Source organism: Pteropus medius, unplaced genomic scaffold, assembly GCF_902729225.1.
Source record: "Pteropus medius unplaced genomic scaffold, Ma_sr-lr_union100, whole genome shotgun sequence".
Lineage (NCBI taxonomy): Eukaryota > Metazoa > Chordata > Mammalia > Chiroptera > Pteropodidae > Pteropus > Pteropus medius.
The window spans coordinates 3,798,019-3,815,521 of NW_024346065.1; the positions used below are offsets into that span (position 1 = coordinate 3,798,019).

A 17,503-nucleotide genomic window follows, 5' to 3' on the forward strand; every position below is an offset into this window, starting at 1 on the left:
TATACAGAAGTAGGTTTGGCACCTTTGAGAAACAGAGTGCTGGACTTTAATGGGTCCTAAATGAGCTGTGATTCTAGACTGAGTTTCAAGAATTTCATTGGAATAAACGTAAAGTCTTGTACGTGGGCTCACAACAGCAACTCCCTAAACACAGACCATCCTGGGCTTGCCTAAACTGGCCTTGGGTGGGAGAAGCTGGAATTGCAGTTGATTGGGTAGAGTTAACATAACCCTGAGTTGCTCTAATAAAAGTGCCATCTGGGTGGAGTAGGGGATGACCCTCTCCTCTCTGCGCAGGTCCGACCCCCACCTGGAGATCCATCCATGCTCTGAACAGTGCACTTTAAAACATCAGCAGACAAATTAGATTGCCCTCCTGGAGAACTGCATGCCGGAGTGGTGAGCAGGATAGGTCAGAAAAACCATTTTCTCAGGTAGAGAAAATTTAGGGAGGCATGAAACCTGTCCCCAGAAAAATCTAAGATCAGTGAGAAGGAGTTTTAAAAAGTCAGAATTCTAGATTTCTTCTTCATTTTTTTTTCTGCTGATAAACTGAATACATGCAAACATTTCCTAAAGTAGGAAAAATGTGTAAAGAAGGAAAAGAAATCACTTTTAATCTCATTATGTAGAGGCAACCACTGATAACATTTGGTAATTTCTAAGTTAGGCGTTACCTCTGGAAAGACACAAAAACGTCATTGCAGTTGTCTCTGGGAAGAATTGGTGGGAGATTGGCTTCACTTTTTGCTCTGGTAGATTTTTAATTTTAAACCATATACGTGTGATAGAAAAGTATTATTTTTATATAAATAATGGTAATGAGTAGGCTCTTTGGACTATATAAGAAATTACTCTAGGCATTTGGACTGTTCAGAAACCACATAACATGTGGTTTCTTTACAAATTAAGCTGATCTGTGCACACTTAAAACGTATTTATAAAACTTTGCTTTAAATACCTCCCTGCAGCCGACCTCTATCTAAGCAGGCACTTCTGTGTTGTTTCACCGTGACTCTGGGAATTGTCACAGAAAGTTGGACTCTCACAGGCCTCTTTCCCTTTGCAATTGTTTTGGAGTCAGAAGATCCATATTGCAACTTTGGCTCCACCACTTACTGCTCTGTGACCCTGAGTGAGTTACTTCTTCAAGGAAGAAGAGCCTTGCTTTCTTCCCACATAAAATAAGGACACAGGGTCACAACTCCTTATTCATAACGGTGAAATACCAGAAGTTCTAAAAACTGAGTTTTTTCCCCCCTAAGTTTGGCATAAAAACTGGTTAGGTGATGAAATCTGACCTGAATTAATGTGAAGTCATTTATAGTTTTACTTGTTGCACTTAATGCGACTGTTTAAACATTTCACTTACAGAAAAGTGAACGTGTGGGCTACATAGTGCTGTCCCAGACCCTGATGAGGATGTGTTATAATATGCAGTATAAGCTCCACAGCACCTTTATAAAATCCAAGGAATTCTGACTTCTGAAACACATGTAGCCTAAAAGACAAAAAATATATAAGCTATTAAAAGCAGTAAGGCAGAGATTGCTAATTGCTTACCCAGTATCCATCCTTGCCATCTTGCTTAGTACAGAACCCTGATTGATTTTATTGAGACTGGAAATGTGCTCAGCTAAAATATTCTACTTCCTAGCCTTCCTTGCAAATAAAAGTGGCCAATAAGATGTAATTGGAAGCGGTTGGGCGGGGCCTCCAGGAAAGCATTCCTTTTTCTTCTTCTTACTGCCTGAATGTGGATGTGCTGGCTGGAGTTATGGCGGTTATCTTGAGTATGTTTAAGCCATAGCACTTACATCTTTGTTAAAGGTAATACCAACTCAAGCAATGGCCTAGTAAATTGCCTGAAGACTTGTAAGTGTCATAAAAGTCCAAGAGCACACAAAAAGAGATGAGGTACTCATGAGATGTTCCAGTGATGTTAAGGACATGCCCAACAGGAAGGAGTGAGCTGGCAACCCCTCAGCTTCCATTAGAGCTTCAGTCCTTGCCATAGGAAAGAAGCACTCAGGAGTCTTGTTGCTGCTCAGTTTTCCAACCAATGATGCCAGTTCAAGGAGAGAGGAATGAAGCCTCCAGGGTATGGGTATAAGAGCCAGGAGAGGCCTTGGCCCCCTGGAAAATGTGCAGAAAAGGACCAGTCAGTGGTGATGGGCTTTCACCTAATTCTATTCCTGAACACAACAGGTCCTGAGAGAACCAGTCCTATAAGGGTTGGAATGAGATGGGGTGGTGTGTTGCTGAGAGCCTTGGCCTAAGGGGCTTTGGGGTGGACTGGACATCTGGAGGGCTAGAGGGCTGAACCTGAGGCAGGCTACAGGACAGTGCATGGTTAGGGGAGATCCTAGGAGGGTTTCCTAAAGTGAACACTCAGTGCTTTTAGAAAGGCTGCAGAGAGACTCACTGGAGAAGAGTAGGAGGATTCTTGGGGGCCAGGGTGGCAGTAAGGGATCTGGAGGACCTGCTGCAGGTCTCTGAGGCTAGAGAGACCATGGGGATCTTGGGCCCCTGAGTTAAATTGTTTGTTGAAAGTCATTGGATTCTTAATTATGTGATTTTCTCTGCAAAATTGCTGTGACTTCTGTCAAATTGCTAGTTGTTTTTGAACATCTATGTCATCACTTGTCACAAAAGTCTTGTCCTCTTCTGAGACATAAAGTGATGCTTTCAAATAATCTGTGAAGCTGGGGAACCCAGAGAGCAGAATTGTGGTGTCTCTGTTAATATGACCACAAAATACTTAAATGCCTCATAACTAGATGAAAAGGTGCATTTATAGACAGCCCTCTTAACGCCCAATTCCACAAGATGTTGCTAGAACTGACAACTTATTTCTGCCTGAGGGTAGGGTATCGAAACTGAATTTTAAATGTGTAAATCTCATCTGTTGACTCCTCTGGGTTGTACAGAGCCTTCGGGTGCTGGGTGGAAGGCCAGAGCCCCAGCAAGTGTGTACAGGCCCTCCTTTCTTCTCATCTCTGTGCCTCTTTCCTCTGTCCCCAGCCCTGCCCAGCTCTGTGGAGATCAAAGCCGCTCCCTAGACCATACAAAGCCATTGCTGGAAAAGCCACATAAACGCAGGAGCTCTTTGCTGACTGGGGCTGGGAGGGGAGCCAGGACAGCGATTTTGGAAGGGAAACTTTCCAAATCCTGGATTAAGCCTCTGGAACAGATGTTGCCTGTGGATTGCCAGCATTCAGAGAGCCAGGCAGGCAGCAGGCGCGGACTGGGATTTGGGTAGCTCACAGAACTGGTGAACAAAGACCTACAGACACTGCACTGATGTAGAGGCCAAGGTGGGGTCAGCTGTCAGGGTCCTTGGGGAGTGGTGGCAGGGTGCCCGCTCAGTGCCCAAGGGACTGGAATCGCAGTGAGTCATTTCAGAAAAGGCACAGAACAAGTGTTCCTGCGAACATTTCCCTGACACCTCACCCACACAGAACTCAGTGGATATTCCTCCCTCTTCCAGCTTTACACCTCAGCCTCCCCATTTTGAAAATGGGAACAACCTAATTAATGCCTGAAATTTGCAAAGGAGTCAGGCTTTGAGAAACAGTAGAAATAATGTAGCATCTCATCCATAAATCATGTTTTTGCACACAAAGCCCAGCAGCTCGGTCTCACCGCTTTTTGGAGTAGATGATTTGAGGGACCACAAAGGTATGCCAACCGGAGGACATCTCTCTCCACGGGCATGTTATAATGTCTGAAATTTCACCATGGCCAGTTCCAAGTCCTGGGTAGCTGAGTCAGGGTAAAGAAAAAGAGAGCCAAAAAGAGTAGGCCAGGAGGCCTGATAAGATGTGTTGAAAGATACACTTGACTGGCCGCACTGATCTGCTTAAGCGCAGCTTTGGGACAAAGACACATTATCCCACAGTGCCGAAACGAACTTTCAGTTTGGAGTCAGGAAGATAGTGGTTTGAATCCTGGCTCTGACATTTACGGGCTGGGTGACTTTGAGCTAGTTACTGGACCTTTCTGAGCCCCATTTCCCATCCTTAAAGGAGGCTAATGATTCCTGCCTTGCAGGGCTGTTGTGAATGTGAACACATTCTTTTACTGAGACCTTGTGCACACATGTAATTATAGAATCTATGGCCCCAGAGTCATCCTTGCCAGTGCATGTCTGGGGCCGGGATGTTCCTTTAGGGAGCAAATTCTCTTTGCTGTCAGTGCTCATCTCAGCCTAAGCCCCTGGCTTGTTCTTGTGCAGTAACTTCAGAAGCTGTGGTGACACTCCGTGCAATCTGTTCAGAGGCTGGAGGCTTGGATTTCACTGAAGGTTTCAAAAGGTATTTGCATTTTGAGGCCAGTTTCCCTTCGTCATGTTTTTTTTTTTTTCTATTGATTCTTGGCCTTTGGGAGATTTTTCATCTGTCTAGCTCCCCTGAAATTAATCTTTCTCTGGAAGTATTTCTTACCACCGAGGAAGATCTGGGCCCACTCCTAGATGAGTTTGCGAAGGTTGGGGGGACAGAGAAGGAAGAGGAGAAAAAAAGCTGGAGTGAGCTCAGAAACAAAAGCCTGTGTGAGAGCAGCAAACAGAAAGTACAGGAAGTTAGAGGTGACAGGCAGGAGGCCTTGAAACTAGAGGTCACTCCCTAAGTAACTGTGGGAACCACCATTCCCCGGGGAACTGCTTTCTCCCAGGGATTCCTTTCCTGCCAGGATGAAGAGCAGCCTGCCCGCAAGGAGCTATGCAAGGGATGCCTCTGTATAGATTCTAAAAGCAACACCACGTTTGCCTGTGGAGTCTTCTAGCTCCTGTTTCCACGTGCCCTCCAGCTGCCTCTGAGAGGCCCACGGATTCTTTACTAAGGCCTATCTTACGTACTGCCTATCACCCCCCCAGTGCGGGGCAGTCTTCCTGGGTGTGCCACCTGTATAGTTGTACAGGCACTGTGCTCAAAAGGACCCTGCCTTGATTTAATGCTCTTGTTCTGTCATCATTTTGAAATTCTTAATCATTTTAATTTTGAAATAGATAAATGTTTTGTAGGTGAAATCCAATGGATCAATGGAGAATACATGAGATAAGACACCTGGTGACAGCACATGGCATGGCAGGCAGAAGGAAGAAAGAGCAATGGGCTTTGTGGCCTTGCATGCACACATATGCCAGGGATAGTCTGGGGCTCCACTAGATCCTGATGTGGCTGGGCCAGATCTGGGTCCAGATTGGTGGCAGTGACAATGGTGTCAGCAGCAGCAACCACAGGAGAGTGGAGGAGCTCTACAAGAAGGCAGCACTCGGACCCTGGTGGGAGGTCCACTTGTACCCCTGGAGCCCATCCTTGCGATGTCTGTGCAAATAATAACTCTTGGGCCTGAGCTCCCCAACAGGAATTGCTGGCCTTTGGGCAGTAAACTTTGTCAGTAAATTATTACAAAATAAAAGCAAATATATAGACATTGCAAATAGAGCATATTAGGGAATTATGAGAATTCTTCAAGACATTTAGAATCTTCAGTTTTAAAAACTGCAAAATTGCAAAGAAAATATTCTCAGGTTTAGAAAGAGAAATTAGATTTAAAGGTCATTGCATTCAATGGAAAAGAACACCATATGAAGCTTTAGATAAACCAATTACTAACAAGCAAGACAATTTCAAAATTAATTTTTCTCATAGTTGAAAATACTATGAAAGAATGCATAAATAGGTGCTTTAAATTATATTAAAACGATGAAGGTTTCAGTTTCTCATATGACTTCCACAAGTTACAGGAAATGTCAGAGGAAACATTAAAAGGCCATTCCGTAAACTTACATTTAAAATCAAATTCAGACTTGCGTGAAACTGATATGTGTAAAGAATTAAATCCACTTAGAAAGATCGATCCATGAGAATCATCAGCTCTAAATACATTAAAATTTAGATTTTGAAATAATTTATCGGAAACGTATTCCACTGTTGTCACGGCCCATAAAACATTCTTAACAGTTTCAGCAGCAGTTGTATCATCAGAAAACTCCTTCTCAAAACTAAAAATTATTGAAAATTATTTGCAATCTTATATTTGCCAAGAGCAACTAACATCATTTTCAGTTATATTGATTGAAAATAAAGTTGCTAAACCTATAAATTTTGACGACCTAATAAATGATTTTGCAGAAAAGCAAACTAGAAGATTCTTATACTCAATCAAGATCTAACATTAGTGAAGTAATATTATCTATTACAGTATATAAAATGACACCAAAAATACATTTTTACAATTTGTGAGTTTACATTGTTACTCATGTATCACTATTATCCCATTATCTTTTATGGATAATAAAATATTTCTAAAGGCAAAAGCTTTATATTCTAGTACCTTGAGCAGCACTTTTTTCATATTCTTTGAACAAGGCATTTTTATTTTGCATGGAGCCCTACAAATTATGAGGTCTGCCCTGTCTCAGAGCCCTGAAGGCTCTCTAGATTCTAGCAAAGCCCACAGACATATAAACTTTTACATTTTCTAGAGTTCCTCTAGACTCCAGAGTAGTGGTTCTCAACCAAGGGCAATTTTGTCCCTTCCCCAGGGCACATGTGGCAATATCTGGAGACATTTTTTTGTTGTTACAATTAGGGGGCTGCTACCAGCATCTAGTGGGTAGAGGCTAGGGATGCTGTTAAACATCCTGCAAGTACGGGATGGCCCCCACCACAAGGAACTATCCAGTCTGAAATATTAATAGTGTTGCAGTTGAGAAACCCTGATCGAGTCTCCAAGTGTGGTACTGGGCTAGCAGAGCAGCACCCCTGCTGGGTTGTTTGAAATGCAGACTCTCAGGCTCCAGCCCAGACCCTCTAAATCAGAATCTGCATTTTAACAAGATCCCCAAGTGATTGATGTGCACATAAAAGTTTGAGAAGCACTGAGCAAGCAGAGAAAAGACAGTAGGCTGGTCTCAGACCTGGGAATGTCAAAGCTCTGGCCTGGCTCCCAGCTGGTCCCAGGCTTCCCTCTGCTGCAGTGGGCCCAGTGCTCTGCCATGTGCCTCCACATACCAGGCACTGGACCTCCAGCCTGTCACTGTTTTCAGAGCACAGCCTTTGAGCACTATGTTCCCTTCACAATGACCTTTCCCACTTTAACTGCCTTTGGCTGATCCTTTAAGACTCACTTGTGTACCCTTCCTGGAAGCTTTCAGTTTCTCTCAAGGTCCCCATAACTATCAGCAGACAGATCGGTGACAGTGACCCCAAGCTCCAGGGTCTAAATGGGAGGGAAAGTAAATGAAGGTCAGGTGAGGGCTGTGGCAAATGCAGGGCTCCTGATTGTGTAAACAAATGCAAGCCCAGTGTTTACAAAACTTTGGATTTTTACAGAGAAGCAGAAAGTCTAGTTTTTTGTTTGTTTTTGTGCAAAATCTTCTGATTTTCGAATACTTGCAACTAAATAAAAAATGAAAACAAACCACAAGGCAGAGCAAACATCTCTGCAGGAGGTTAAGGCCTCGGCTGGGCTGGGTAAACACTTATCATGTTGTGTTGTCATTGTCTGTGGACATCTTTATCTCCCCACTCAGCCTGGTGGCAACTTGAAGGTGACGCCTAGAGCAAAGCAGTGCTCACCACATGCTTGGTAAATGAATGAATGAATGAGTGACTAAAGCTGCTAACTTGTAAGCTCTGGTCGTCCAGTGGGTTTAAAGCCATGGTTTGTAGTAGGCAGTGTCACCCCCTAAGGGTTGTTTGGACACCCGTGGGAGTGTTTTTGGTTGTTGCGCATGATGGCATCTTTGACATTTATTGGTTGGGGGCCAGTGTGATAAAAATAAAATCTAACACCTATTTGGTGCTGTGCGCCAGGCTCTGTTCCAAGCATTTAATTGAAATGAACTCATTTAATCTTTACAATAGCCTTAGAAGGTAGGTGCTGCCATCATCCCTATTTCGGAGATGAGGTGTTGCGGGGGCTAGCTGGTCTGTAACAGACAGGACGGCCCTGCACAGCAGGGAACCATCCTCTGTTCCACAGACTCTTGTATGCCACACTGGATGTTTACGTAGAACAAAAAACCTGTTTATACTGATCAGAAATACAACTATCATGTAAATACAGGAAATGTGTGATTTATTTTCAGTACTTTACCAAAAGCTCACCATTTCAGAAAAATCACATGATAGGCAGCAAATTACTCAAGGCATTTGAGTCACTAAAACCACATACCTACATCCATCTGCACTTACAGCTGCCGAAGTCATGATGATTCTAGGTGAAAGCATTGGATTGATTTTTTTTTTTTTTTTAGCAAACTCTTTCTTGAATAACTATATACTTCAAAAAAGTGAACAAATCATAAATATGAACTTCTCTGAACTTTTGCAAAGTGAACACATCTATGTAACCAGCACTCAGATCAAGAAACAGACATTCTCAGCACTCAGGAAGTCCCCTCACGCCCTTCTAGTCACAATTTCCCCTAAAGGTAACTACCATCCTTTCTACCACTTCTAACACCTTGTATTAATTTGGCCTATGCCATTGAGCTTCATATAAATGGAATGATCTAGAGTATGCTTTTTTCGTGTCTGGCTTCTTTCAGTCAAATCATCTTGTGAGATTCATCCATGTTGTGTGAATGGAGGTCTCTGTTCATTCTCAGTGTTGCATAGTGTTCCATTGTATGGGCATACCACATTGTATTTATCCATTCTGCTGTAGGTGGACTTTTAGGTTGTTTGGAGTTTGGGGCTATTGTGAATAACAGCACTGCGAACATTCTTGTTGATGTCTTTTGGTGAACATATATTTAATTTTTGCAATATGTGTAGGCAGATTGTTTTCTATGATTTTCATTTCATGGTAGTAGGAGGGTGTTATAAAGTACTTGCTCTCCAAAGAAGGCATAGGTTCTGAGGGAATAATGGAGACCCTCTGGTCCGAAGCAGGTGCTTCTGTGCATGGCCCATCTGTCCCACAAGGATTGTCCCTGTTGTTCCGTGCTCTGTGCTGAGAAGTACCCTGGCTGTGCTCTGTGGAGGGAGAGATCTCAGAATCTTGCCATGAGGCTGGAGCGCTGAGGCCTGCATTCTCAGTGCAACCACTAGAGGTCAGGCATTCATCAGGGACTGGGGACCTGCTGACCGCTTCTTCCAGACAGGCCTCCTCCTAGTTTCCTGCCCCTTCCTCTCCTTTGGTACCTGGGAATCCATCTCGAACAAAGGGAAATTTTAAGAAGAAATCTTCATAGTGCACATCAGTGTAGGCAGATGGAACTGATACTTTTTGGGCATCACCCACCTTCCCTGTTAAATGGAGAATCTCTGAAGTCTGTCTCCTAGGGGTACCCCATGTGCTCCTTACCCTTAATTTACTCTACTGGCTTCACTGGTGAGTTTATCTAGCACTGGGCCACCACAACTACATGGCGGCTTCTGCAGACACACATGCTGATAAATGTTTAACAACCTGTTCTTGGAGTGGCGGGCTGACTTGTAGCGTTTGCTAATTTCCATGGTGTAAATATTTCTACCATGTCTGATTTCAAGTTATCAATGAGATGTCATTTAATGTAGAGTTGGGAGAAATGCTAAGTAGCATAATATTATATATTTCCACCATACATATATCATAGATGCAAATAAACTTAAAAGCATAGATAAGAATACAATGTAGTAAAATAATTGGGAAGTGATAAGTTTGGGGTATTTATTACTTAAAAAATTACAATTTAATTTTACATATAATTTAATTTTTAATAAAGGCTGTGTTTAATAACGGGCTCACAAAAATCCTGGAAATTTTACGATTGGTTCTTGAGAGACAGTAGGTAGTAGCAGTTTCTAGTATGCAGGTAACTGGCTCTGGTCCCCCTTTAAAGATTACTTTTCTATTTCGTAGTGATAAATTGGGTTCCTGGACCCAATTCTACCATGGCAGGTATGTCCCCCACACCAACGAAACATTCTCAGACATCAGTAGGATGTCTGAGAATTCAACTCAATTCTGATACCATCTACCTGGAGATAGCATCAGATTTCACAGGCAAGACTGCCACCCCCACTCCAACGTGCACACACATCAGGTGCCAGCCAGCTGCAAGCCCAAGCTTTTTGTGCTTCTGACCAACTGACTACAGAATGGAGGTTCCAATGACCCCCTCCAACACAGAATGCTCCTGACAGACTGGCTATAAATCAGAGGTTCGATTGACTTGCTAGAACAGTTCACAGAACTCATAGAAACATGTTACTTACCACATCACTGGTTTATTGTAAAAGGATATAACAAAGAAACAGCCAGATGGAAGAGATGCGTAGGGCAAGGTATGGAGAAAGGAGCTCAGAGCTTCCTTGCCCTCTCCAGGCACACCACCCTCCCTGAATCTCCACCTCCGAACCCAGTCCTCTTGGGTTTTTATAGAGGCACTCTTTCCTGGGAGTAATTGATTATATCATTGGCCTTTGGTGATTGATTCAACCTCCAACCCCTCTCTCCTTCCAGGAGGTCAGTGGTAGGACTGAAAGTTTCAACCCTCCAATCACGAAAACACCTTTATCACTCTCAACATGGGAAATATCAAGGATTTTGGGAGTTATGAGCCAGGAATTATGGGTAAAGATGAAATATATACTGGAGATATATATAGAGAGAGATGAAGATGAAATTTGTATTTCTTATAAATCACAATATTGCAAATGCAAATTGAGTTTTATTCCCTAAAAGGTAGGCATGCCTGGCCCTACTACTTAGTAACTGTGGCCTTGGCCTTATCTTTAACCTCTCTGTACTGCAGTTTCCTCAGCTGTAAAATGCAGGCAATAGTATTAATACCTATTTTATAGTTTACTGTAAGGATTAAGTGAGCTCATGTATGTCAAGCCATTAGCACAGTGCTAGCAGACAGTATGACGGACTTAGTAAATAGGCAGCGGCTGCCAAAGCTCCATGGCCCTGCCTCTGCCTCTCTGGACAGACTGAGGGAGAGGGTCATTCCATTCCTCCAGCTACCTGCAGCCCAGAGCTAGCAGAGCCAATCACACAACGCTGCCTTCTCACTATTAAGTCACATGAAATGAACCGTCAGAGTAGCCTTGAGGAAGAAAGTCACCAAGGGAATTTTGTGTCAAATGACTGGGAGCAGTTTGGGTGGGGTTTGTGGGCTGGTTATGTTTGGAAAAGCCTCAGGCCATAGCTGCCCCCAAGTACCTTCCTTCTCTTCTGGCTGCCTCCTTGAGCAAAGGGCAGGGAGCAGAAGCAGGTAATCAGGCTGGAGGTGGGGCCTGGGCAGTTATGAAGACACAGCAGCTAGACTTGGTTTTTCCTTGAGTGCAAAATGGGGCTAATACTTTTACCCAGCTTACTTGGTCTGTGTCAGAGATAAAAATGTTGTCAAAGACTTGCCAATGCTTCAGAAAAAGGAGGAGGGATCAATCCCTTACACACACCTGCTCACTGGGCAGCCTCAGGTGCACATTGCCTCAGGTGTACATTTCCTAGGCTGGGCTCAGGACTGGGCTGTGCAGGGAATATATTGGTTGCTCTGAGCAGCTCTGCTCTGAGCTCTGAGCTCTGACCTCTGCAAAGCCCCCTCAGACCAGTGGCCAACAGGGACTGGGCCACCAGGCTCAGATGAGGGGTGCCCCAGGCGCTGGCTCATGCCACATATTCGCACAACCACCTGAGCTCAGGATCTCCCTTCCCAAGAGTGGAACCACCCTTCAGTTGTGTTGGCCCAGCCCTGCCAGTCCACCCATCTTGGACTCTGACTTTCTGTGGTGACTTGGCTTGAATGCTTCCACTTCCACTGGGGTCTAGGTTTACTTGTTTACTTCTCGGGGATCTGAAGGTTGTCCAATCTTGAATCAAAACAAGAAACCCCATGCTAACTCCTATCTCAGGTCAGACAAGCCAGTCATCTGCTCGGTGCTTCAACTTCCTTATAGGTAAAACTGGGGGATAATAATGTCTCATTTTATGGGGATGTTGTGCACCTAAAATGAGCTGGTGTGCAAGAAAGCATTTTTTAAAAGATCAAGAGATATGTAATGACAATTTGGGGGTAGGAGGGGCTATATGACTTATTTGAAAAAGTGACTTTTGGAACAAAGAAGAATGAATTCTAGCTTTGCAACAACATACATCCTGAATAGTTTTTCATGTTATAAAAATCTGAGTCTGTTTCTTCATATGTAAAATAGTGTTAATAATACTTGGAGGATTTTGTCAAAATTAGTGGTAAAGAACAGAGTGAAGAAATAAAACGGAGTCACTATAGTCAAGCTGCTAAATTACTAAAATCAAGTAGGATGAATTATTCTTCGAAATAATTTTATTCTTGTTTTAACTAGCCTGGGAACCTAAACTTTTGAACTTTCCAGTCCTGCATTAATGTCTGGATATACACCAACCCTCCAGATAACCCTCTGATTACCCACTGAAGGACGAAGGAAAGAATGATCATGTATCTAGATCCCCTGATATCCATTATCCAGACCACCAATCATCTAGAGGATTACCATATTGGACCAAACCAGAGGCCGAGAATGCATAATTGATTCTTCTCAACAATGTACTTTTGACCATAAGAACTTTTAGCTTTTCTTTCTTCTTCGAAACACTGGGTATGGCCTAGTTGTGTTACTGGTTTACAAACTGTAAGACCCTTGAATAAATCTTTTAAGAAATAAATCATTTATTTCTAGCCAAAGCCTCCAGATTCTTTTCAAATTCGCTTGACAACGGTTACATGTATAAAAGTCTTACCCAGTATCTGGCACACAGTAGATGCTCAATAAGTAGTGGCTGTCATTCCTGTTGTTATAAGTAATAATAAGAGCAACAGAGACACAATATACTAATTCTGAACTTTTTCTGTCCCTCATTTTCAGGGAGCCAAGCTCTTCTTTCTTGCCCTCCAAGTGGTACAGGCATTAGCTCCTAGTTAGATTCCTGGGAGAGGGAGAAGGCATACCATGCCCTCTCACCCATACTCCAGGAGTGACCAACTCATCTCAATTTGCCCAGGACTGTCCTAGTTTTAGGACTGGAAGTCCCAGTCCCTGCAACTCCCTTAGACCCAGGTAAACTGGGATGGTTGACTGCAAGCTGCAGCAAAGGCTGAGTGAAGTCTCTGGGTCCAAGCGCAGACTCTGGCGGATTCTCAAGTGGGAGCGCCTCAAGATTTATTGAACACCTCTCAGACAGGCACCGTACAAAGCCCTGGAGCACAAAGATAAAAAAAGTCACAATCGTCACCATCAACAGGCCACAATAAGCCCTGTAAACAAATCAGTGGAGGACTTACCTCCTAGGACCGCAGTGGGATCACTAATAAATGACGTAGTCATAGTGCACAAACTGCTCATTATGTGCTTGAAAATAGCCACAGGAGGCAAGGCTCAGGATGCGAAATAGGAATGTGGCGAGGTTCTAGCCTGATTCTGCCTGTCCTCGTTTTGAACTTCAGTTTTCTTAAACTTGAGAACTATCGTGTGCTTTTAGCATGCTGAGAAACCACTTCGGAATGCTCGTTAAAATAGAGATTCCTGAGTCTGACTCTAGCTTTCGAAGTCAGAAAGGCTAGAGATGGGACCCCAATTCTGCATTTTTACACCCACCCCCACACCTGCGACCAATTCTGACGTTGGCCGACTATGCTCCATAGCTTGGGAAGTACTGCTTAATAGGGAGATAATGACCTGCCTCAGCGATAGGTCTGGCGAGCGATTCAAAGCTCTTTGTGAACCTGAGTGTAAACCAATTTTTGCAAATAATAGTAATCTAAACATCCAAATAATATCAAAAAAATTAAATAAGAATAATAGTAAAAGAATTGGAGGACACACTGCAAACGCAGCAGTCTGGGCCGGTACCATCGCCTAGTCCACTCCCGCACAGTTGACAGGACTGTCCCTTTAAGGCCCTTCCACCAACCCCGGCTCACCTCCCGCGGGGCGTGCGGCCGGGCGGGCGGCGCGTGCGTGCTGGCAGCCGTCGATCTTCGGGGCCTCCCAGCCGGGCGGTCGCGGCGGCGCGACGCCGGCGCTTGTTGTGTGCGCGCCTGGACCCGCCCCTTCCCTTCCTCTGCCCCGCCCCTTCCCCTCCCCCTCTGCGGCCACCCTCCGCACCACCCCGCCCGCGCTGTACAGCTGGGCCAGTGACGCCGGAGCTGTTGCCGCCGCCGCCGCCGCCGCCACCGCCGCCGCCGCCGCCGCCGCGTTCCAGTCTCCTCAGCGGGCGACAGCCTCGCGCCTTGCCTCCCGCCGCCTCCTCCCGCAGCGCCGGCCAGCGCCAGCCAGACAAGGGCAAGCGGGGCACGCGGGGCCTCGCCTAGACCCAAGAGAGCTGCGGGCGCGCGCAGGCGGCGGAGCGGATCCTGCGAGCGCCCCCATCCCGAAGGTTGCCTCGCTGTTCCCCGGGTAAGTTGTCACCGTGGCTGGGGGCCGGCGGGGCCGGGCATTGTGTCACTGGCGCGCCCCACTGGCTGTCAGGGGCCCAGGAGAGACCTTGAGGAGCCCCGGCTGGCCGCCCGGCGTCAGCTTCTCTGCGCCAGCCCTGCTGTCACCCGGCCTCGAGCGCTGTTCTGGTATGGGCCGGACCGGCGCGGTGCCGGGAGGGCGGCCGGGGAGCCTGTGCCGAGGCTGCGGGGAGGACCGGACACCCGGTTTGCGGCCGGGATCCCGGCGCGCCGCCCTGGCCTCGCCAGGTGTGCGGGGTCGCGCTCGCTGCCTGGGATGTTCAGGGTAAAGACCAGAATCGGCGGGTCGCTGGAGAGGAGGTAAGCAGAGGTCTTCCTTTTTATTACTATTATTATTTTCCCCGCCAGCCGACTAAAGCTGCGGGTCCCGCTCGGGGGCAGGGTTGGCTTAGAGACGGTGGATTTCCTGAGGAAACCCTGCAGGTCGTGTATGTGAGCACCAGAGCTTTCTGCAGCCTCCGTGTTTCGTCTGGTCTTTAATCGCAAAAACTTTTCTTATTATCCGGGCTGAGACTCACCGAAACCATTTCCTGTTTATATATGCAGACTTTGTTTTACTCCTGCTTTTTAGAGACTCCAAATATTAGTGTAGGTCTGACCCTTCTGCAGGGTTGTGGCCGTGGGGCTGCTTAAGTGGAAAAAGTTACCTGTAAAGAGATGAGGAGGGGGAGGTGGTTTGGGGGACCGTAAAACCCAGGAGGAAAAGAGGCGTCAAAATCAAGTCTTTGGCTGGTTTGAGGGAAGAGGCCTAAAGCTGCTGTTCCCACAGAATGTTCTCTTCGAGGCAGGCTGCTCCCTGCTCTTTGTTGCTCTTGCTAACTAGGCTTGTGTGTGCTTTGTACAGAGGTGCAATAAAATTACCCAGTTCATTTAAACCTAGGTATTACTTCGATCTGCAGAGGTGGGTACCGTGTCTTTTCATTCTTCACGGTGGTTAATTAATTTTTTGCTCTTTTTCGTTACCGATTTATAATATGTGTATGAAATACACACACACTCACACCCACCTCCCCACCTTTTCTGTTTTAGGAATTCCACACCCAAATTGTCAGCATCTAGTGCAGGCTAGTAGAGACATGTGCTTGGCATCGAGTTCTGAATTTTCTGGGCTTTTCATTTTTAGCTGGTTGTATATTCAACCAGAAATAAAAATTTTCAGAGTTGGGGAATATGTGTGTTTACCTTCTCCTCAGTAAAGGAGGTATTTAATAAAGCAACAATAATAGCAGTAATAGGGGAAAGTTCTCCAGGGCTTACTATGTACCAAGCTTTGTGCCAAAGACTTTACTTTCTTGACCTCATTTAATAAACAACAAACTTTTCTGGTAGATATTATTATTCCTATTTTTTCACTTGAGACCAAAGCCAAACAAATAACTCGCCCAAGGTCACAAAGACAGCTTTTGGTGGAGCTGTGTTCACTACAAGATTAAACTGTTAGTTTCTAGTTTGCTTACATTTTAGTAAAACTGGAGTCTTTCTAGAACCTTCTCAAAGCACTACTTCTTCAGGCTTTTGCTCACATCCTGATCACCCTTAACTCTTTCTCCAAGGTACACATTTATGGTATGTTTGCACAACATTCATTTGTTCATTCTTTCATTCAGTATTCACAAGTGTTTATGTGACACAGAATGTATGCCAGGAACTGTGTTAGGTATTGGGGAGACTGCAGTGAATAAGACAGAACCCAGCCAATACCCTCATGGAGTTCATAGTCTTTAAGTCAATTTTATTTTGGTTTTATGTTGTTAATTTTCATTAGTGGCCACTTGCTGCTTAAGGAACTTCTACCCAATGAGTTAAGTAGATGACAATACTGGATGAAGCCTGATAGATAGGACTTCTCTCCACAGAACAATTTTTTGAATACTGTAGTAGAAATGGCATATGAAACAAATCCTCACCTATCACTAGACTGGAACAGGTCCCTGGGTGTTTTGAGTAGGGCCTGTCCCCACCTTTGCCCTGCAGTGTTTCCACCCTAAGCACAAACCCACTGAAATGGCAGAGTTCAACTTTTTTGCTGAGGCTTTCCTTCTCCTTGCCCAGAATTTGGGCAGATAGGAAGAAGAGGAAGAAAGGTAGAAAAAGGTGTTACAAATGCAGGTTGGCCGATGAAGAGACCTCTGCACTTTGTCTGATTTCCTGGCAGGTCTCCGTCTCGTGGTGTTTGAACGTGTGCTCTTATGTAATGGTGCATCTCCTGGCAGGGGATTTCCTCCTTTGCTGTTGCTGGGGCAGCAGTTCCTACAGCTGCCTTCCCCCTCTACACACACACACACACACACACACACACGCACCCTCCAAAGGTAGTAATTCTTTTGGCTTCTTTAACTATTTATTTCAGTTTTTTTTTTGCTATTAAGCATCGTTTCACTTATGTGCTTTTCCACAGTTAAATAAAAACTTGCCTTATGTTTTAAATCTTTGTGCTCTTTTTTTCATATCCTTAGCTCCTCTGACAACCAGGTAACTACTGATATCTGTTTGTGGGCTCAGAAGTGAATTGGGAAGAATATGTTTAGCAGAACCTCTTACAGGCAGAGAAGGAAGGTCAGAGAGCACATGTGCTTGTCTTTTCCCTCTAGTTCCCCATTTACCAAGGGACAGCAACAGAGCTATAATGCCCACTTAGAGGTGTGAAATGCCTACTTGGAGGCCTGAATATCAGTAGATTCACTGGGCAGAGTTGTGCAGTTACCATGCATGAAGCATTTTACTGAGCTCCTGAACTGACATGTGATCTTGTAGTTGAAGCTGACAAGCAGTATTCATTTTCCCTCTTCTATCTGCTTGGGCAGTAGGGATGTCTTATATAGGGGGCATTCCCTCAAGCAGTAGAAGAAAGATGAGAATGATTAGAGGAAGAAAACCCAGTGACTTTTTTTTTTTTTTTTTTTTTAACTTTGAAAGCAAATATTGCTCTGTGCAGACGAGTGCTGGGGATTAAGACTTGGGTTAAGGTTAAGCACTGGGACAAATGCATACATGATAACAGAGACTCTTTACCTTCATTTCTCCTCAAGATGGCTGCAGTTTAGGGGACACCCACATATCCCCCTG

At 44.9% G+C, this 17,503-nt stretch overlaps 1 protein-coding gene and 1 long non-coding RNA gene across 3 annotated transcripts in view; one reads left to right on the plus strand and one right to left on the minus strand.

Annotated features, from left to right (window-relative positions):
• Positions 1–12,632: 12,632 nt before the first annotated feature.
• On the minus strand, positions 12,633–13,858 carry LOC120612796 (uncharacterized). The gene is made up of 2 exons (XR_005655538.1): positions 13,265–13,858; positions 12,633–13,179 (listed from the first exon to the last, which is right to left on the minus strand). It is a non-coding gene; the product is annotated as an uncharacterized LOC120612796 (long non-coding RNA).
• Positions 13,859–14,131: 273 nt separating this feature from the next.
• Positions 14,132–17,503, plus strand: part of SUSD6 (sushi domain containing 6) — an 87,976-nt gene continuing 84,604 nt past the window's right edge. For both annotated transcript variants that reach the window (XM_039875358.1, XM_039875357.1), the window contains exon 1: positions 14,132–14,378. The gene's annotated coding sequence lies outside the window, so the exon portion shown is untranslated. The remainder of the gene's footprint in view (positions 14,379–17,503) is intronic.